We start from the raw sequence: 19,324 nt of genomic DNA, 5'->3' as shown, positions 1-19,324 counted from the left end.
GGCTCCTGAAATACTTCTACCTTCACAGCACATGCTGAATCAAAATGATTTAAATGCCCAAAAGATATGGAACTAAAACATTTAATAGATCAAAGGGATCCAGACATGAGTACTCTGGACATTGTGAGCTGTAAGTATTGATTTAAAGGACCATTGTGAAACTTCAACTGGCTTGAAGATTGACTTGTGAGGAAAAAGGGGGGCTCGATGCAAGAGATAATGTATTCATGAAATAATTTGGAAACTGATTACGTGTGATGAATCCTAATTATAGCTATTTACTCTGGTGAATATTTAGGAAAATCAGGATCTTAAAAAAAGACACAAGCTTTTGCTTTAATTATTTAGGAAGAAAAATAAGTTACCCCCAATTTTGTGTTCTGTAATTTTTTTTTTCATTCAGTTTACATGTTTTATATTTAGGACCACTACATATGTCTCTTTTCTGTTTCTTCCTTAAATTTTTCTTAAGTCTTTTTTCCCATCCCACTAGGGAGAAAATGTAAATTACCATCAACCAAACGAATTCCCTGGTTTCTTCTGAACCTTCACCTCACAGCTGTTGCATGAAATATAATCACTAAAATACTAGCTAAATGAAAATGTCTATCCAAAAAGACATTTAAAAAATACTCTTAGACCAAATAAACTTGCAGGAGAATAGGCAGAGACAACTACACATTTTCTTTCATCTAAAAATAGCCAGTTTGGAAATACACTGAAATGCTAATAGTGGCTAGGAAGGGAGAAAAATAGATGGCTTCTCATCTCTATTTTTTAATGTTTCTGTAGTGAATATATTCCTTTGTTCATACAAACGTTTTATAAAAATTTAAAAATTGCTTTTAAGCCAAAATTCTTACTTTGTTATAAAACCTGAAATATCTTAAAGGTGGGCCAAAAAAGATCAGAAAAAAAATCCTTGTGTTTGTAAACTGAAAAATTTAAAAATATAAAATAAATTTAAACATAAAATACAAATAAGTATAAATAATAGAATTTAAATATAAAATATTAAAAATTCTTATATTTTTATATTGTCCCTCAACTGTATTTGGGCGAGTATTTTTCAAGAAAGTTGTTAAAAGTCTGCACACCTATCTGTATGATCATAAAGGTGTTTAACCTTTGGGTATATGTGTAACATAGCACAGTAATATATTGTCTTGTTGGCTGTAAATTGCATACTTGCCGTTTCATAGCTGGATGCATAAGCTATGAAACAGGAGTGAAATAAATGTGTGAGTAGACTACAAATTGAGAAATTAACTTAGTGAAAAGGCCAAACTCATCAGTCTATATTTAAAAAAACATTTTGTAATATTCCAAAAGCATATGTAGTAACACCTAGGTCTACATTTTCAATTTTTAACATTCATAAATAAAATGAGATTAAGGTAGCTAAAACATATTACAAATGACAAGACCCAACACTAATTTAAGTTATGATTAGGAATTTTTTTTTTTTTTTTTGAGACAGGGTCTTGGTCTGTCACCCAGGCTGGAGTGCAATGGCGTGATCACTGCTCACTGCAGTCCTGACCTCCCAGACTCAAGTGTTCCTCTCACCTTAGCCTCTCAAGTAGCTGGGACTACAGGCATGTGCCATGGGGCCTGGCTAGTTTTTTTATTTTTAGTGGAGACGAGGTGTTACTTCAAGACCCAGGTTGGTCTTGAACTCCTGACTCAAGCGACCCACTAGCCTCAGCTTCCCCAAGTGTTGGGATTACAGGCATGAGCCACTGAGTCCAGTTGGGGTATTTTAATTATAGGCATGAGGGCAGAGACTGTGTCTGTTTTGTTCCATAAATATGTGCTAAATTTACGTATATATAAGCTATATTAAAGACCTACTGTGTGCAAGGCATTAGGAAAGATACAAATATGAATGCGATATGGTCCCTGCCCCCAAAGAGCTTATAATACAATAAAATATGTCAAGTTGCGTCTAAATCTAATGTAAACATCCAAATTGCATCATACCTCAGCAAAGAGTTTAGGTTTGCCTTGACTTTTACTTTTTTTTTTTTTTTGCGACGGAGTCTCACTCTGTTGCCCAGGCTGGAGTGCAGCAGTCCTGGCTCACTGCAACCTCTGCCTCCTGGGTTCAAGAGAGTCTCCTGCCTCAGCTTCCCAAGTAGCTGGGATTACAGGCGCACGTCACTATGCCCGGCTAATTTTTGTATTTTTTGTAGAGACGGGGTTTTGCCATGTTGGCCAGGATGGTCTCGAACTCCTCACCTCAGGTGATCTGCCTGCCTCGGCCTCCCAAAGTGCTGGGATTACAAATGTCTGCCACTGTGCCTGACCTGCCTTGACTTTTTTAATCATCCAAGGCACAGAAGGATGGACTGTAGGCTTTACTGTGTGGTGGAAAAGGAGGGCCTGTGGAGTCAAACATGCATTTCAATCTTCTTGAATAGGTTCTCCAAAAAAGATGCCTTTTGGTAAGGTAACATGATAGAAACATTGACTGCTTGCCAAAATACCTATCTGCTCTGCCACATTTCTTGTATATGGCCAAAAAGAGGAAGCAGCCTGGGTCCCTGAGTCACCACTTAGAAGCGAATCGCCCTAGAGAATCACTGAGGGCCCAAAGAAGCCTCAATGACTGAAAAGTTATGTTAAGACTGGGTATTTGGGGTTTGTTACAGCAGCATAGCCTAGTCTGTTCGGACAAATAGAGATAATGTGCTCACATGATGGTTGTTGACCTTCTGATGGAAAAATCTCCAGCCCTACCAGCGCCCTGCAACCCAATATTTGAACTTCTGCCTCCACAATTTGTGGAACTTGAGCAAATAAATCTTACGCCCCAATTTTCTTATCTTCAAAATGCGGGATGTAGTATTAATACTCATAGGATTGCTCTGAAAATTACATTAGATTATATAGAAAAGTACTGAGCTCAGAACCTGGCAGGTAGAGGTTCTTCATATGAGTTGGTTACCTCCCTTCCCCCTTGAATGAGGCCAGTGGTTCTCAAAACTGACTGCATTTTGGAATCATCTGGGAAACTTTTTAAAAACAAAACAAAACAGTGCCTGTATCTCACCATAAACTGAATAAATCAGAATCTTCAGGGGGTAGAGCTGGGGTGTAGATTTTTTTTCTTTCTTTGAATAGACCAATAAAAAATAGATGTTTTTAGAAAACATCAGGTGATTCTATCGTCTAGCTGAAAACCATTGCCTTCGGCAATGTGTAAATAAAATGCTATTTGATTAAACATAAGATAAACTCGCCATAATATAAAAAGCCTTAAAAAAGTAGCCAGTATGACCACCCTTTCCATAGACTTGGAACTTTAAAAAATTACAGACCACAGAGAGTCAGCAAGTAGTTACTGAATATTCTTAGGGACTGAAAGACATTCCGAAATGCAAAACTGTGGATAAGCCCAGGAAAGAACAGGCTGAGATACTACTTGCATTTTGTAGTTTATAGTGATGACTGTTTTCCTCCTACTATGGGCTGAATTGTGACTCCCTCAGAATTCACATGTTAAAGCCTTAACCCCCGTGCCTTAGAACGTGACCAAGGTTAGACACAGGGTTTTTGCAGAGGTCATTTAAAATGAGGTCAGGAGGGTAGATCCTAATCCTGTGTACTGGTGTCCTCATAAGAAGAGCAAATTTGAACACCAACATATACAGAGGGAAGATGATGTGGAGACGCAGGGAGAAGATGGCCATCTGCAAGTCAAGGAGACAGGCATGGAAAAGATCCTTTCCTGACAGCCCTCAGAAGAAACCCCAACCCTGGCTAGGCGCAGTGGCTCACGCCTGTATTCCCAGAACTTTGGGAGGCCGAGGAGGGCAGATCACAAGGTCAGGAGATCGAGACCATTCTGGCTAACACGGTGAAACCCCGTCTCTACTAAAAATACAAAAATTAGCCGGGCGTGGTGGCGGGCGCCTGTAGTCCCAGCTACTCGGGAGGCTGAGGCAGGAGAATGGCGTAAACCCGGGAGGTGGAGCTTGCAGTGAGCCGAGATTGCGCCACTGCACTCCAGCCTGGGCGACAGAGCCAGACTGTCTCAAAAAAAAAAAAAAAGAAAGAAAGAAATGTACAGAGAGGAGATGGATTTTATAAGGCCCTGAAATTGAGTCCTTTCACTATTTTATGGAAAGGTAAACTCAAATTGTAGAGAAGGCGACATATATCCAGGAGATGTAAAGCATTGTCTTTGCTGGCTCACAGCCATCTTCTGAAGGAACCATCCTTGCTTACAGCCTCTGCTGCCCAAGTAAAGCGCTCTTTCCCCACAAGACTGGCTTCCCCTCCTAACCTGGCAGATTGCACTAAGCTGACCTTTTAAGAAGAAATGTGCTGGACCAATCAGGTTCTCTCTTTAGATTTGGGAATTGGGGCATTAACTCTAATGAACAGAGCTCAAGAGTCATGTTGGACCCCTTGGCTGAGGCTACTTGGCCAGGCCATGTTCTCGAGGAGACTTAAAAGGAGTCAAGAGGCCAGGCACGGTGGCTCATGACTGTAATCCCAGCACTTTGGGAGGCCGAGGCGGACAGATATGAGGTCGGGAGTTCGAGACCAGCCTGACCAACATGGAGAAACCCCCACCTCTACTAAAAATACAAAATTAGCAGGGCGTGGTGGCCCATGCCTGTAATCCCAGCTACTCAGGAGGCTGAGGCAGGAGAATCGCTTGAACCCGGGAGGCGGACATTGCCATGAGCCGAGATTGCGCCACTGCATTCCAGCCGGGGCAAAAAGAGCAAAACTCTGTCTCAAAAAAAAAAAAAAAAAAAAAATTTTAAAAAAGGGAGTCAAGAGAGGAGAGGATGGAGTAGATCTGCAGGGTCAAAGAGTAGCTTTCGTTCCTGGATTGAGCTAGCTTAAGAGGGTTTCTGTACCTCACAACCAGAACTATGTTGACTGGAACAGTATGAAATCAAGAGTAAGAAAATCTGGGCCAACGTCCTTCCCTGAGGAGCCACATGAATCAGCCTGGTCTCTCTTCCATGCAAATTCATAAGACTTTCAGGCTGGAAAGACCATAGAGAGCATCATCAGGCTGATATTTTCTGGGAAGTTAAGGTAAGCCAGGCACTTTTCAGGAACTATTAACCCTTTGATATAGGACACAACAATTGTAATATTATCTTCATTTTACAGATGAGTGAAAACATAGACAGGTTAAGAAACCTGCCTTCAGTCACATAGTGTGGTAACTTAATGACAGAAATGGCCACAAGTATTTGCCATTCCTGTAACCTCATCCTTTGCAATATGACTTTGCAGCTGCTTTCAAGAGGTGGGATCGAGCTGAAAATGGCAGTGCACGCCTGTAGTCCTAGCTACTCGGGAGGTTGAGGCAGTAGGATGCCTTGAGCCCAGGAGTTCAAGGCTGCAGTGAGCTATGATTGTGCCACTGCACTTCAGCTTGGGCAACAGCAAGACCCTGTCTCTCTCTCTAAAAAAAGAAGAAGGTGGAATCAGGGCTGGCTCTGTGATTGGCTTTGGCCAGCAAAATGTGGCAGAAATGACAGTTAAGTCAGCTCTGAGCCTAGGCTTCAAGAGATCTTAAAGGCTGCTTCTGGCTTTCTTGGAACACTGTGGCTGCTTGTAAATGAGTCCAGGCTATTCTACTGGAAGATGAGACAAAGTGGCCCAGTTTCTGCTGTGATCAACAGCCAGCCATCCACTGAAGGTGTGGCTAAAGCTGTCCTGCATAAGCCAGCCCCTGGACATATGAATGCAGCTGTCCTAGACCAGGCAGCCCCCAGACAGCCCACCTGCTGACCACAGATGCCTGAGCAAGTCCAGCCGAGATCAGCCAAACCTGCTCCAGTTCAAAACCATCCAGATTAGCGACTCACCCAGCTGACCCACAGACCTCTGAGGTAAATAATTGCTTCATTTTTTAAGCCACTAAATTGTGGTGGGTTTGTACTTCTCGATACAGTTAGCAAGTGGCAGAGAATCTGGGATTTCACAGTGACCATCTGACTTCAATGACAGTGAATGCTCTCAAATCCAGTGCACACTGTAGCTTGGTTAATGCAATGCCTTCTTTCTTAGAAGCCGTGTATGTAACATCTTTATTAGGACTTAGGACTGGTCAGGATGGATTCAAAATCCAGCTTACTTATCCTAGGTAGGTTAATCTCTACAAACTTTAGCTTCCTCATATGTTAACTGCAAATAATACCCACTATCTCACAGAGATACTGGGAGGGTATAATGGGATAACATATCTAAAGTGCTCAGAGTTTAATGAGCTGTGACCTTTCCTAGAATATGGAAAGTCTGCAATGGGTCCGAAAGTTCTTAATGACTGAAGGCATTTCCTTCCCAGCGTTGATGTCCATGTAACTGACAATTTTAGGAATGGTATTTCTTTTCAGAGTTTTTGTAGCTTGCAACCCTTAGTTATTTCTACAAGAAATTTTTCCTTAATTATAAGCGTTTGTTTAGACGAGTATTTCTCAAAGTCTGCAGCTGCATGTCAAATGCAGATTCATGGCCTCATCCCAGACCCACTGAATTAGACTCTCCCGGGAGTGGGGTCTGAGAATCTATTTTTAAAGAAAGTTCTCCATAATTTTCATGAACATTAAAGTTTAAGGACTGCTACTTAGACTTCTCTGCAAAGACTGAAACACAGTGAATTATTGCATTTTCTCACTCTAGCATTGCTTTCTAGTGGAGTGTTCCCTAGGGTTTATTTGTATGCTAAGTTTTTATGTTAAAAAGTAGATACTGCCACTTTTTCCTTAGAAGTCATGCTGATATAGCCACTAAGGTTTTTTTTTTTTTTTTTGAGACGGAGTCTCGCTCTGTCACCCAGGCTGGAGTGCAGTGGCGCAATCTCGGCTCACTGCAAGCTCTGCCTCCCGGGTTCACGCCATTCTCCTGCCTCAGCCTCTCCGAGTAGCTGGGACTACAGGCGCCCGCCACCACGCCCGGCTAATTTTTTTTTGTATTTTTAGTAGAGACGGGGTTTCACCGTGGTCTCGATCTCCTGACCTCGTGATCCGCCCTCCTCGGCCTCCCAAAGTGCTGGGATTACAAGCGTGAGCCACCGCGCCCGGCCTATAGCCACTAAGGTTTTTTTGTTTGCTTGTTTGTTTTTTTGAGATAGAGTCTTGCTCTGTCACCCAGGCTGGAGTGCAGTGGTGCGCTCTTGGCTCACTGCAACCTCCACCTCCCGGGTTCGAGCGATTCTCCTGCCTCAGCCTCTTGAGTAGCTGGGACTATAGGCACAGGCCACCACACTCGGCTAATTTTTGTATTTTTAGTACAGACAGGGTTTCACCATGTTGGCCAGGATGGTCTCGATCTCCTGACCTTGTGATCCACCTGCCTCGGCCTCCCAAAGTGCTGGGATTATAGGCGTGAGGCACTCTGCCTGGCCAAGACACTAAGTTTTGGTGGATATAGAGTTACACACCAATGAATGAATCAACCCATGACACTATAATTAAAATATAAAGTGTATCAGTGTGTTACTCTTTGAATGAATACTGGAAAATCAGTTTTCCTCTCTGTTTTTCTTGTTTTACATCTATAGTCCTGTAGTACTATATATGGTCCTACGCTAGAAGTAGAGGGAAAGAGTGGAGTGGGAAGGAATTTTACAAGTACCAAGAATATTGACTTGTTTTTACTGCTGTTATTACCAATAACATTATTATTTTCACAGAGCAAGCACTAAGAGAAACAGGAAATGGCTTGACCCCTAAACTGTCTTAGAAAGTTTGTTCAGCCTGAACTAGTTTTAGTAGGAACATTTTTGTACACCTTCTAATGTAGCCATTAGAGAAAATGTGGGAGCACTTCACTAGGGCTAAATTCTTAACTTCACCTAACTATAGTCAAAAGTTTAAAGTGTCTTAGTTTGATGTCTTTTTGGCTGGTCTATTTCATGGTATCATGTTTTTAAAAAGACTTTTTCACAAAAAGTGGAAAAAGGAAAAATAATAACAGAAGAGAACTACCACAAAAAGTGCTGTTGGAAGCCTATTCCTCTTCAGATGACACCAGGGCTTAGAACTTTTTATCCAAAGCTCTTCATTTCCTACCAATACTTTTTTTTCACTGTTCCAAAGGTGGAAGAGGCTCTGAATAGCAAAAGTGCTGTGCTTTTTAAAACCTGCTGAACAACTTCTATCTCTAAGAGTACTGAAGTTTTGCCATACCAGTTTGAGTATGACAAACTGCAAAACATATGCATAAAAAAATCTAGACTATTCTAATTGTGCCAATCCATGGTTAAAAAAAAAAACTTCTGGAGCCACGCAGCTGTTAAAATCCATCATATTTACAATTTTTATAAATGAATTTATTTTAATAAAAACAAGTTACTCTGTGAGCCTGATCTCTAAGCAGATTTATGTGGGCTGGCACAATCTGCTATGCTAAACATATATTCATATTGCTTAAGTCTGCAACCAGTTTTTTTTTTGAGTGGTGATGATAACAGTCTTGCTTTGTAGAAGGATACCAAGTAATTGGCAGCAATTCAGCTAAGGACATTGTTCTCAGCATTGTGTTTTCTTGGACAGAATTGCCCTGTGGGCATGACCCTAAACTGGGAGAATTCTGGGCTGCTGGCATTGGGCAGTGAACCAGGGAGACAGCTTATAGGGAGGAGGAGGTGACTCTATAAACTAGTGCTAAAGTAGAAGAGGAGGAGGAAGAATAAAGTGAGGGAGGAAGTGGGGGTAAAATGTGAAGTTACAGTCAACAGCTCCACATCCCTAAAGGGGTCTCTTCTCATCTTTCACTTGACACATCTTTATGCTCCTGTTTTTTGCTTGGCTACTTGATTGTAAGTTCCTGGAAGACAGGAATGTTGACTAACTCAGCTGTACATCTCCCACAGTGCCTGGCATATACTGGCACACACAAAACCTAGTCATCGGCCGGGTGTGGTGGCTCAAGCCTGTAATCCCAGCACTTTGGGAGGCCAAGGAGGGCCGATCACGAGGTTAGGAGTTCACGACCAGCCTGACCAACATGGTGAAACCCCGTTTGTACTAAAAATACAAAAATTAGCCGGGCGTGGTAGCGCGCGCCTGTAATCCCAGCCTCACAGGCAGAAGAATGACTTGAACCCGGGAGGCAGAGATTGCAGTGAGCCGAAATCGCACCATTTTACTCCAGCCTGGGCGACAGAGCGAGACTCCGTCTCAAAAACAAAAACAACAACAACAACAAAAGAAAACTTGTCATTAACTGTGTAGACAAAAGAATGAATTTCTCTATTTGAAGCATTTCCAGACCTCTTCCTCGGTCTAAAGAGGTTCCCAGTGAGGGCAGTACTGCCCCTCGTGGGCATACTGAAATTTTGCCGGGGCAGTTTTTGTTTTGCATTCTATTGGTGGCAGAGTATTTACATTGTAAAAACTCTGTTATTTTAAAATTTTTCTTGATATTAGTACATACAGTATTTTATTATGAACTACTTTCTCTTTTTTCACCTTTATTAGAACATTACATTGGTTTCTTGAAATTATTTGTAGAGATAGTTTGCATTAGGAATTTAACTCCAGAAGAGTAAAGCAGTGCTATATTTTTTGTTGTAAATACAGGGCGTTGAATGTGGCAGGGTTGAATACCTTTGCCTATAAGATTAAGCCTTATCCTACACAAGTTTTAGGATTCCAGGATGAAACCTACAAATAAAAATATTGTAGAACACTGATTTCAACAATCAGATTCCACGGCCAGGCGCAGTGGCTCACTCCTGTAATCCCAACACTTTGGGAGGCCGAGGCTGGCGGATCACTTGAGTTCAGGAGTTCGAAACCAGCCTGGCCAACATGGCGAAACCCTGTCTCTACTAAAAATACAAAAATCAGCCCGGCGTCAGGTGACGGGCCCCTGTAATCCCAACTACTCGGGAGGCTGAGGCAGGAGAATCGCTTGAACCCGGGAGGCGGAGGTTGCAGTGAGCAGAGATCGCGCCATTTCACTCCAGCCTGTGCGACAACGCGAGACTCCGTCTCAAAAAAAAAAAACAAAAAACATCAGACTTCCACTTGAAGCAACTGCATCTTTTAGGATTAATGTGGCTCAGCGGAGCTCTGCTGTGCTTTTAGGATTAATGTGACTCAGCAGAGCTCTGCACAAAAGGTCCGCGACTGGGATGGGGGTGGGGAGTGAACATCAAGGGGCCCAGAAGCGCTCCACCGTCCAAGGACCGGTGTGTGGAGCGGCTGGAGGGTGAGTCGCCGCTCTCCGCTTTGGTTCTGTTCCTCCTAGTTCTGACGACGGTGCGGGGGAAAGGGAAAGTGAGTGGGGAGGGGCGGCGACGCCGGGCAGTGTTCCCGAAACCCCGGGCCCCTCGCTGGCCCCGCTGCGGGGCTGGTTCCCTGAAAGCCGACGGGATGTGAAGCCCTCGACTCGGAAAGAAGCCTCGGGAAGAGCAAGTGGCTGTTCGCAGGGAGGAGGGCGGCTGAGGGGCAGAGGGCAGCTCCGCCTTGCCAGGCCGTTCCGAGTGCGGCTGAACTGAACTTTTGGTGTCAGCGGGTGGAGCTGCGGCCCGCGGAGGAGCGGGGTCGGAAGCGAGGAGAGGTGGAGCTGCCGCTGACAAGGGGCGCGGCGACTTCTGTCAGGGCGCGGGGCTCCCGGCCGGACTCGCAGCGGCTCCCCGAGGGGCAGGGCTTCCGCCCAAAGGGGCGGGGCCTGGGTCGTGTCGCCCCAGGGGATGGGCGTGTGATGACAAGGGGCGTTTCAGTAGAAGCCAGCATGCTTACCTCTCACGATCCAGCAGTGACATTAGGAAGGCGGAGCGCAAGGAAGGCGGGGCTGCCTTCTGTGCTGACCCGAGAGACGACCAGGCTTCAGTCGACAGCAGGCGGAGCGGTCGCCGGCAAAGGGCGGGGCCATTTCGAGCCCTGGGAAGGCGGGGCTTCTCCTGACAGGGGGCGGGGCTTCCGCAGCCTGGGGCGGGGCTTCTGTTGACAGGGGGGCGGGGCGGCTCCCTACCTCCCGCGGTGCGCCAATCCCCGGACGAGGGGCCGGGGTCGGACCCCAGTGGAGTAGCAGGGTCTGGGCGTGGAGAGCTCGGCGTCGCACGGGGTGGGGGCGCGCGGAGGACGCGCGCGCGGGAGGGCCCCGCCTTGGCCGGCTCTCTCCCTTCCCCCTTCGCCCCCGGACGGCCGCTGGGGCGCGCGCCTCTCCTCGCACCCCCACCCTGAGTCCCCACGCTCCGCGGGGACACCGAGCTGCTGAGGCCCCTTTGCGGGCCCGCCGAGCGGTTCCGGGTTTAGGGTTCACAGGTCAGAGTTGACTCCCTGAAAAGTGCAGCCGGTTTGAAATGCAAGATGGCGGCGGCGTGGCGCTGAGAGGCGCGGCGGCCCCTGCAGGTAGTGGCGCGAGCCGGCTCCGCGACCAGCGGGCCCGGAGACTCTGGGCTGCGGGTGGGAACTGGAGCGCAGAGTCCGCGGCCGGCACGGGAAAGGCGAGTAGCGCGGGGCCCGGCGGGAGGAGGGCAGCCTCACAGCAGAGACCCTTGGGGCTGAGCCCGCTCGCGCCGGCGGGTGGCGGGGTGTACCCGGCGTGGGGCGTCCGAGGGGGAGGGACGGGGCCTGCCTCGCGGCTGGGCAGTCGCCGCAGAGGGACAGACAGACCCACAGCCTCCCTCGCTCTTTTTGGGTGTCTCCGCCACCGAAAGAGCTTGGGGGCGGGGGGCTCTCTGGAGGGAAAATCTCAGCCCCCTACCTTGGTGAGGACCGAGCAACTTAGGATTGTTGAGGGGAGTGAAGACTGCGTATTCCCAGCGGAGGGCGCCGCCGGAGGGAGCACCCCAGTAATGTTGGGAGTCCTAGAGGAGGTCAGGAGCGCTGTCCTCCGGGGGCGTGTGGCTGCCTCGTGGGGACCCAGTCTCTCAGAGTAAGGAGAGATTCTCTTGCTGGAGCTGAGCGGACTGACTGAGGTTGGAGCCCCAGCAAACCCTTCGGGAGAAGTCTTTGCCTCCAGTTCAAGGAAGGCTGTGCGCACCCGTTTCGGGGCCAGGCCATGTCCCAACTTTGGGAAAGACTAGGAGTTGAGTCCTTAAGAACCATATTATGATTGTGAGGAAGCCCTGGGATTTAGGGAGAAGTTAATTAAAGAGGATGGTAGGGGCGTGGGGGTGTGGGGGCTGACCCATGGGAATCCTCCAAGCCTTAGGGCCCACAGTGAACAATCTACTAATTCCTCAAGGGGAATAAAAGGCTGGGAAGGAGAGGTGTGAGAGGAACAAGGTCTAAGGGCAGGAAAGAAGAGCCCTGGCAGATGCCCTTTCCTTATATATTTACACCAAAGTTGGAGGTAAAGGGACTTGGCAATTCTTTGTTTTAGTACCTTTCCTGTCCTCTCTCCTCCGTGGGTAACTGTAAGGAAAGAGCATAGCCCCTGAGAAGGAAAAGATTCCATTTGATAACCTTAACTTAGGTTGGTGAAGGATCCAGCAGCTGGGAAGGCGTCAATGAGAGACAGCAGGCTGGGGGAATTAGAACAGAGACTAGGGATGAGAAAAGAGGAATACAGGGAAGATATCAGGCAGAGCAGGAATTCCACAGCCCTTTTCTGTCAACTCAGCCCAGCTATTAGAAAAAAAAAAATGCGAAGAGCTAATATTTGAGAGAAAAATGTAAAGGCTGAGAGAGAAGTCGTGATGTGATTAGGTTGGGATTCCATGTAACTTAAGCAATTCTCTTGGAGGTTAATGTGATAGCAGAAAAAGGAAAATCACAAAATTGGAAAATATGCAGCGGTTCACGGTTAGGGAGGAAGAAGTTTCCCCCCAGGAACAGTGAATATTTGGTTTGGGGTGTGTGTGTGTGTTGTATGTATACATATATAAGAGCACTTTAGATTTGCTGGTATTGGTCATTGTTTCTCAGTCTTTGTCTGAAAGCTTTAATTTGTGTTATATGGTGCTACATTAATTATCTTTGTTTCTGAAAAATTATTCTGAAAAAGTCATTTGTTTTTATGTCGAGAGCGAAGGTGAGCAGGAGTTGGTTTTAACAGGGAAATTGGCCCTAGTATACCCATCGATTATTTTAATTTCTAAAGTAGCCATTCTGACTCCTGATTTTAAGCAAAAGAAATGTGAGTGCTGCCAATGACAATAATGCGGTAACAGGACATAAAAGAAAAAGGGTTTTCATGAATATTTTTTTCCTTTTAGTTTTTCTCTCCTTTCCGAAAGCATTTTAGGGCTAAGCAGACTAATTTTATACAAAGTAAAATGTATAATCGTGGACCTTTTCGATATAAAATGATAGCATTTCAGTTATCAATGAATCTTTTTTGTTGAAGTACCTCTTCAGATGCCTTGACAATCAGGATTAAAATGAGAAAGAGTAATACTTGGGTAACTGATGATAGTGATGATTCATAGAGATTTCTTGAACCATTCTTGTATTTTCGAAAGAGCTTTAACGTCTTCAATGGAAATGTTTTAAAGATACAGTTCAAGTATAAACTAGTTTAGAACTTTACATTTGGAACATTTTATGCACGTGTGCTGTTCTTTGGTTTCGGCAATGTTCATGTAGCTCTAGTTTTATATTCAATTCTGAACAGATTAGGCTGGGTGAACCAGAGAGGCATTAATGCCAGATGGTTTGAAAATATGCTAAAGCCGAAAACATAAATGTGCCTGTGCTAGTGAACACTCATTAGTAGATTTCTTTCCTTTATAGCTAAGCTTATTATTTCACTGGATTTGGGGGGCAGTTCATGCATGGTGTAGCAATTATTTCACCTTTAATGATAATTGTAAGTTTTTTTTTCAATAATTGGGGACAAAGTTTTACAGTTATTAGCGAAATTAATAGCATAGGAGAGGTGGTTCATTTTGAAGATTTTTCTCCCTTTTGTATTATATTTTAAGATGGAAAGGTTATAGTGATGTATTATATTTCTTTATTATGCTAATTAAGCATAAAATGTGATATTTGAGACTTAGTTTGCTGTAAATTATAACTTAATACTTAAATGAAAATGCTTTTAAAATTATTAAAATGATCACAAATGTAGCTGAGGAAATAACCCTTTTTTTTGTGTTGCAGCATTGTGGATTTGGTCCTAAAAGACTTTACTTAAATTAACAGTGTTGAAAGTTCAGCACCTAGTTTTTAATCTAATATCATAGTCAATGCAATTATTCAGAGAGATTTTTGGAATTATCTATTGTACTGTTTATGGTGCTAGCCAGTAATACACATTTTTTAAACCATTGTAAATATTTATTTATGTTGTGATAAGCACATTTACTGTTAAGACTAAATTTTTTGAACTTAAAATCCTTTTAAATAATCCTACATATTTTCAAAAGTAAGTTGTATTTCTGTTTTTAAAACTGATACTATGTTTAGAATAAGAGCCAATGTTTCTATACTATTACTGATGAATTGTATCCTTGTTGCTCTGATACATTTGTAGTCATGAATAACCAGATTTGCATGACCGAAGTTGCTGACTTAGATTATTAATCAGAATATACATTTGAGTTTACATTTTGGAGATCTGCATTTTATACAGGATATTCTTAAAGTAAATATTAATATGTAAATTTTTATGTAGTTGCCAGGTTTTGATTTTAAAAGATACTTAATCTTGGCATTTTATACAATCAGTTTCCAATTTAAGAGGTAAGACCGTATACCTTTGGTCTAAACAAATGTGATGATATACTTTGTAAAATAAGTATATAGGAGCAGTTTAAGAATTATGTTTATTCAAGGGAGCCAATTGAATACATTTTTTTTTTTTTTGAGACAGGGTCTCATTCTGTGGCCCAGGCTGGAGTGCAGTGGCATGATCATGGTTCACTGCACCCTCAAACTCCTGTGCTCAAGTGATCCTCTCTCCTCAGCCTCTCGAGTAGCTAGAACTACAGTCATGTGTCACCCACGCCCAGCTAATTTTTAATTTTTTTTTGTAGAGATAGGGTCTTGCTGTGTTGCCCCAGCTGGTCTCAAACTCCTGGTCTCAAGCAATCCTTCTGCATTGGCCTCCCAAAATGCTGGGATTACAGGCGTGAGCCACTGCACTTAGCCAAATAAATTATTTTTAATGCAAGATTTTAATTTTCAGTTCTTAGTTTTAGATTTTAAAAAAATAATATTATCAGAATTTATCTTAACAAAATTAAAATATTGAAGTCATAGCCACATCATATATTATTGTAAATAAAATAATTCTTTCATTAAATTTTGATGATTTCCTATTTCTCAAGACTTCTGACTTCCTTTTTCCCCTTCTTAAAAGTCTTTTCCTTTTTTGTTTTTTAGTGAGAAATGAAAGAAGATAGGAGGTTCTGATATTTCTAAGCACTAAACTAATAATTATGTTTTTCTTCTATCCTAAGTTTATTCTCTTACCATCAAATATTCTTAAAAAGAAGTTTGTTAAAACTTTGCTAGATATGGGCCATACCTGGGAGTGGGAGGATCATGAGAACAATTTCTCCTTGTTACTATGATAAAATTACTTATATCAAATGTTTGCTAGTTCTATGAAATACCCCTTAAATATGTCATACAGTAATGATTCATTTTGAAGCTAAGGTCAGAAAAAGTTTGTGGGGGAGCGGTTAAATTTGATTGATTAATATCGGCCTTTTGAAGCCAACTTGTTCCAGCATGATTTAATATGCTCAGAGGTATGAAATGGCAAATAAATGTTGTTGGTTGGTTGTTACCCAGATTCTTAAAGTATTTTATCACTTGTCAACAGTTAGCAAATTTTAAACAAAGATTTCTTTGCTAACATTCGTTGTGTTCTAAGTACCAAGAAATATTCCAGAAACTTTACACATGTTACCTATTTCAATCCTCACAACAACCATATTAAGTAAGTAGTATCCTATTAATATTACCAGTCCCATTTATAGATGACGGGGCCGAGGCACAGATAGGCTAAGCCATTTTTCTAAAGTCACACAGCTAGTAAGTGGCAGTGCTGGATTTGAACCCAGTCTGTTCCAAATTCCAAGCTCTCAGTCTTTTTTTGCAATCCATCTACTACCAGAACAGCTTGTTCTGTTTTATTATATAATGTACATAGCTGAGATGAGCTCTTTAATTTTTGGAATTCACTCATACTAAATTAAGAAAAATACTTTGAATTAGATAGAAATGTTCTAAAGTAATCCCAGTATCAGGAACTTAAATAACATCAGGCAACTAGGATTTTCATTCAAAAGCACTGATGAGCTCATTTTTGCTCCTCTTGTATCCTGGTGCCTTTGCGTGTCTTGGCAGCTCTTCTCAAGAGACTCATTCGGTAAAATATCTTGCAATTACTGTGTGATTTTAAGAATGGATTGAAATAGGTTACCAGTTTCCTAAAGTATTAATAATTCATTTTGGAAAATAACCTTCCCTCTTTGGCAGCTGTTTCCTATCTTCTCTTCTAGTCCACATCCTGTAGATTGATGGCTAATGAGTGGCGGAACAAGGAGATACCAGGAAATGAAACTGTAGAGTCCCAGGCTACAGAGATAACAAGATGCTTCACTGGGCCTACCAGGAAAATGCTCTTTTGCTTTTCATGAAAATAGTGTACTTATTCAGCCTAAGTTTTAACTTAACCTAGAGGTATTTTACTAAAGGACTGGTGTATTTACGTTATTTCTTGATGTGAGAAGTTTCTTCATAAACTTGTAGGTAATAGTAGCAGGAATCAAAAAATAAGGTTAATTGGGAAAATACTCTTCCTTAATATTTATTCATTATAGTTTACAGAGAATAGTGCTTAAAGAATACAACAGAAGGCCGGTTAGGGATCGTGCCTGTAATCCCAGCACTTTGGGAGGCCAAGGTGGGCAGATCACTTGAGCTCAGGAGATCGACACCATCCTGACCAACATGGTGAAACCCTGTCTCTACTAAAAATACAAAAATTAGTTGGGCGTGGTGTGGCGTGCCTGTAATCCCAGCCATTCAGGAGGCTGAGGCAGGAGAATCCCTTGAACCAGGGAGTCGGAGGTTGCAGTGATTCGAGATTGTGCCACTGCACTCCAGCCTGGTGACACAGCGAGACTCCATCTCAAAAAAAAAAAAAAAAAGAAAACAAACGAAATGCTTTAACCCTTCAAAAGTGTTATTTATGACTGTTCTAGTAAAAGAATCAATTGTAGCTTTATTAAACTTTTCTGATTGGTTTAACTGCTCTAGGTTATATACAACATATTTCGACAGTAATTGAATTTTCAGAGAATTATTTTCTATTTATTTGATTGCGTGATATTAATGCTTCACAGTGCACTGATTGTAAAGCCATTTGGTAGTAGCTTTCAGGCAAAAACGACATGGCTAGACACCAGTCATTCTGTTAGATAACCCCATGTTTGCAGATCAAGTACTACTAGTTTGTTTAACTTGTTTTGGCTTGTGTTGTCAGCATTAATAATCCTCTCCATTCTGATTAACATAATAAATTAGGATACAAATATCACTAGGTTTATGTGCTAACACAAACATATACAACTACTCCCATTTCTTAGTTTAACTAAATTGTCTTCATAACCTTTGTTTGTTTGTTTATTTACTTATTTATTTTGAGTCAGAGTTTCACTCTTGTTGCCCAGACTGGGGTGCAATGGCGCGATCTCGGCTCACTGCAACCTCTGCCTCCCCAGTTCAAGCGATTCTCCTGCCTCAGCTTCCCGAGTAGCTGGGATTACAGGCATGTGCCACCATGCCCAGCTGATTTTGTATTTTTAGTAGAGACTGGGTTTCTCCTTGTTGGTCAAGCTGGTCTCAAACTCCCAACCTCAGGTGGTCTGCTCACCTTGGCCTCCCAAAGTGCTGGGATTACAGACGTGAGCCACCGCGCCCGGCCCGTATACTCATTTTAAAGAACTCCCAATTTCTACATCTCAATTTTCACACTAGAGACGGCATATATTCACATTTTGAAATTTCATTGAAAATGGTCTAATAGTTATTTGGATGTTCTATATAATATAAATAGAATTTTTTAATGTGTAGTTCTTGTGTTTCCTACCAATATTAGGATTGGTATTTAAATGGTTCTTTTAAAGTTTTGATGAGGGAATAAACTTTTTTTTTTCAAAATTACATTTATTTATTAAAAGCTAAGGCATTAAATTGTAAAAATTTCCTGACTAAGGCTAAATTATATCTAGAATAATAAAATACGACTTTTTTGTAGGAGAAGACAGACAGCTGCTTTGGACCTATTGGTCATGATGGCCTGAGCTAAACATCTAACTAGAAGGGATACCCTTCCATTTCAAAGAACAGAATGCTAAGGAAGCTGTGGCAAGTATGTGTTTCATTGTTTTGGTATGGTAAAACTCAGATACTGAATGTACTCACTTTAGATCCCATGATACTATATTTGGCTAAAGTTTTTAAATGCTTTCCTTAAAAAGCAGCAGACATATGCTTAACACTTTTTTTTTAATATACTTTCAAATTTTAAGAGCTATAACTATAGGACTGCTTTAATTTCAAAGGAGACAGCATCACACTTCATAATAAATCTTGTATATTTATAATTGATTTTAAAATTAGTATTTGATGAAATCTGCTGTGTCAGGCACTATACCAAGTGCTGTGATAACAGAGGTAAACAAGACAAAATGTACCTTTGGTATGGGGACATTGATCTAGAAATTTTGCTATGCTTTTGCCTATATCCAGAAAAATGCTTCAGGATGTACAAGAACAAATTCTGAAACTATATTTTCGAAATGTAGGCTACTAATAATAGTTAATTATAAGAGTCAGGATATTAATTAAATACTCTTACTTATATTAACCATACCAAAACTTAAATATTTGAATATTGATCCTTTTGTAGTTCATAAGTGTGATGATTGGGTTTTCATGCTCATGTGTGAAATGTGCCTTTCTCAAACCTTGTTATGACACTGGCACATTACCTGTGTGACATAAAAAATATATATATATTTGAATATATTTGTACATAATTGCTTTTATATTTTATCTGATTAATTAATTGGCTTTTATAAGAGGCATTTATCCAATTGTTATTTTAGATGATTCCAGAAAATACTGGGAAGGATTTGGTAAACATTAATGTGGTAGTTTTCATTTTTAAAAAATGGATAACAGAGTTCTTATAAATTGATATTACCAATACTAATTACTATTATCTTTCAAAGTATTTTGAAACATCAAATCATTATATCCTCAATGAAGTGGGTAACAGTTACCTTACCTTTATAAATAGGGAAGATAATGACCAGATGAATGGTTTTTCAGTCTTCAAAGATAATCTCAGTTGGAACTGAGAATGGCATTCTTGTGTTAGACTGGCTGTAAAAGACTTAACACACCTTGAGAAAAGTAGGGAAAAATTG

General features: G+C 41.9%; 1 non-coding gene across 1 annotated transcript; it reads left to right on the top strand.

The window, feature by feature from the left end:
* Positions 1-18,789: 18,789 nt before the first annotated feature.
* Positions 18,790-18,893, top strand: LOC116814024 (small nucleolar RNA U13). The gene has a single exon (XR_004371127.1). It is a non-coding gene; the product is annotated as a small nucleolar RNA U13 (small nucleolar RNA).
* Positions 18,894-19,324: the final 431 nt, after the last annotated feature.

Source organism: Hylobates moloch, unplaced genomic scaffold (assembly GCF_009828535.3).
Source record: "Hylobates moloch isolate HMO894 unplaced genomic scaffold, HMol_V3 SCAFFOLD_9, whole genome shotgun sequence".
NCBI lineage: Eukaryota > Metazoa > Chordata > Mammalia > Primates > Hylobatidae > Hylobates > Hylobates moloch.
Note: the sequence above shows the minus strand (reverse complement) of the source record. Positions and strands in the feature narration are given on the sequence as shown.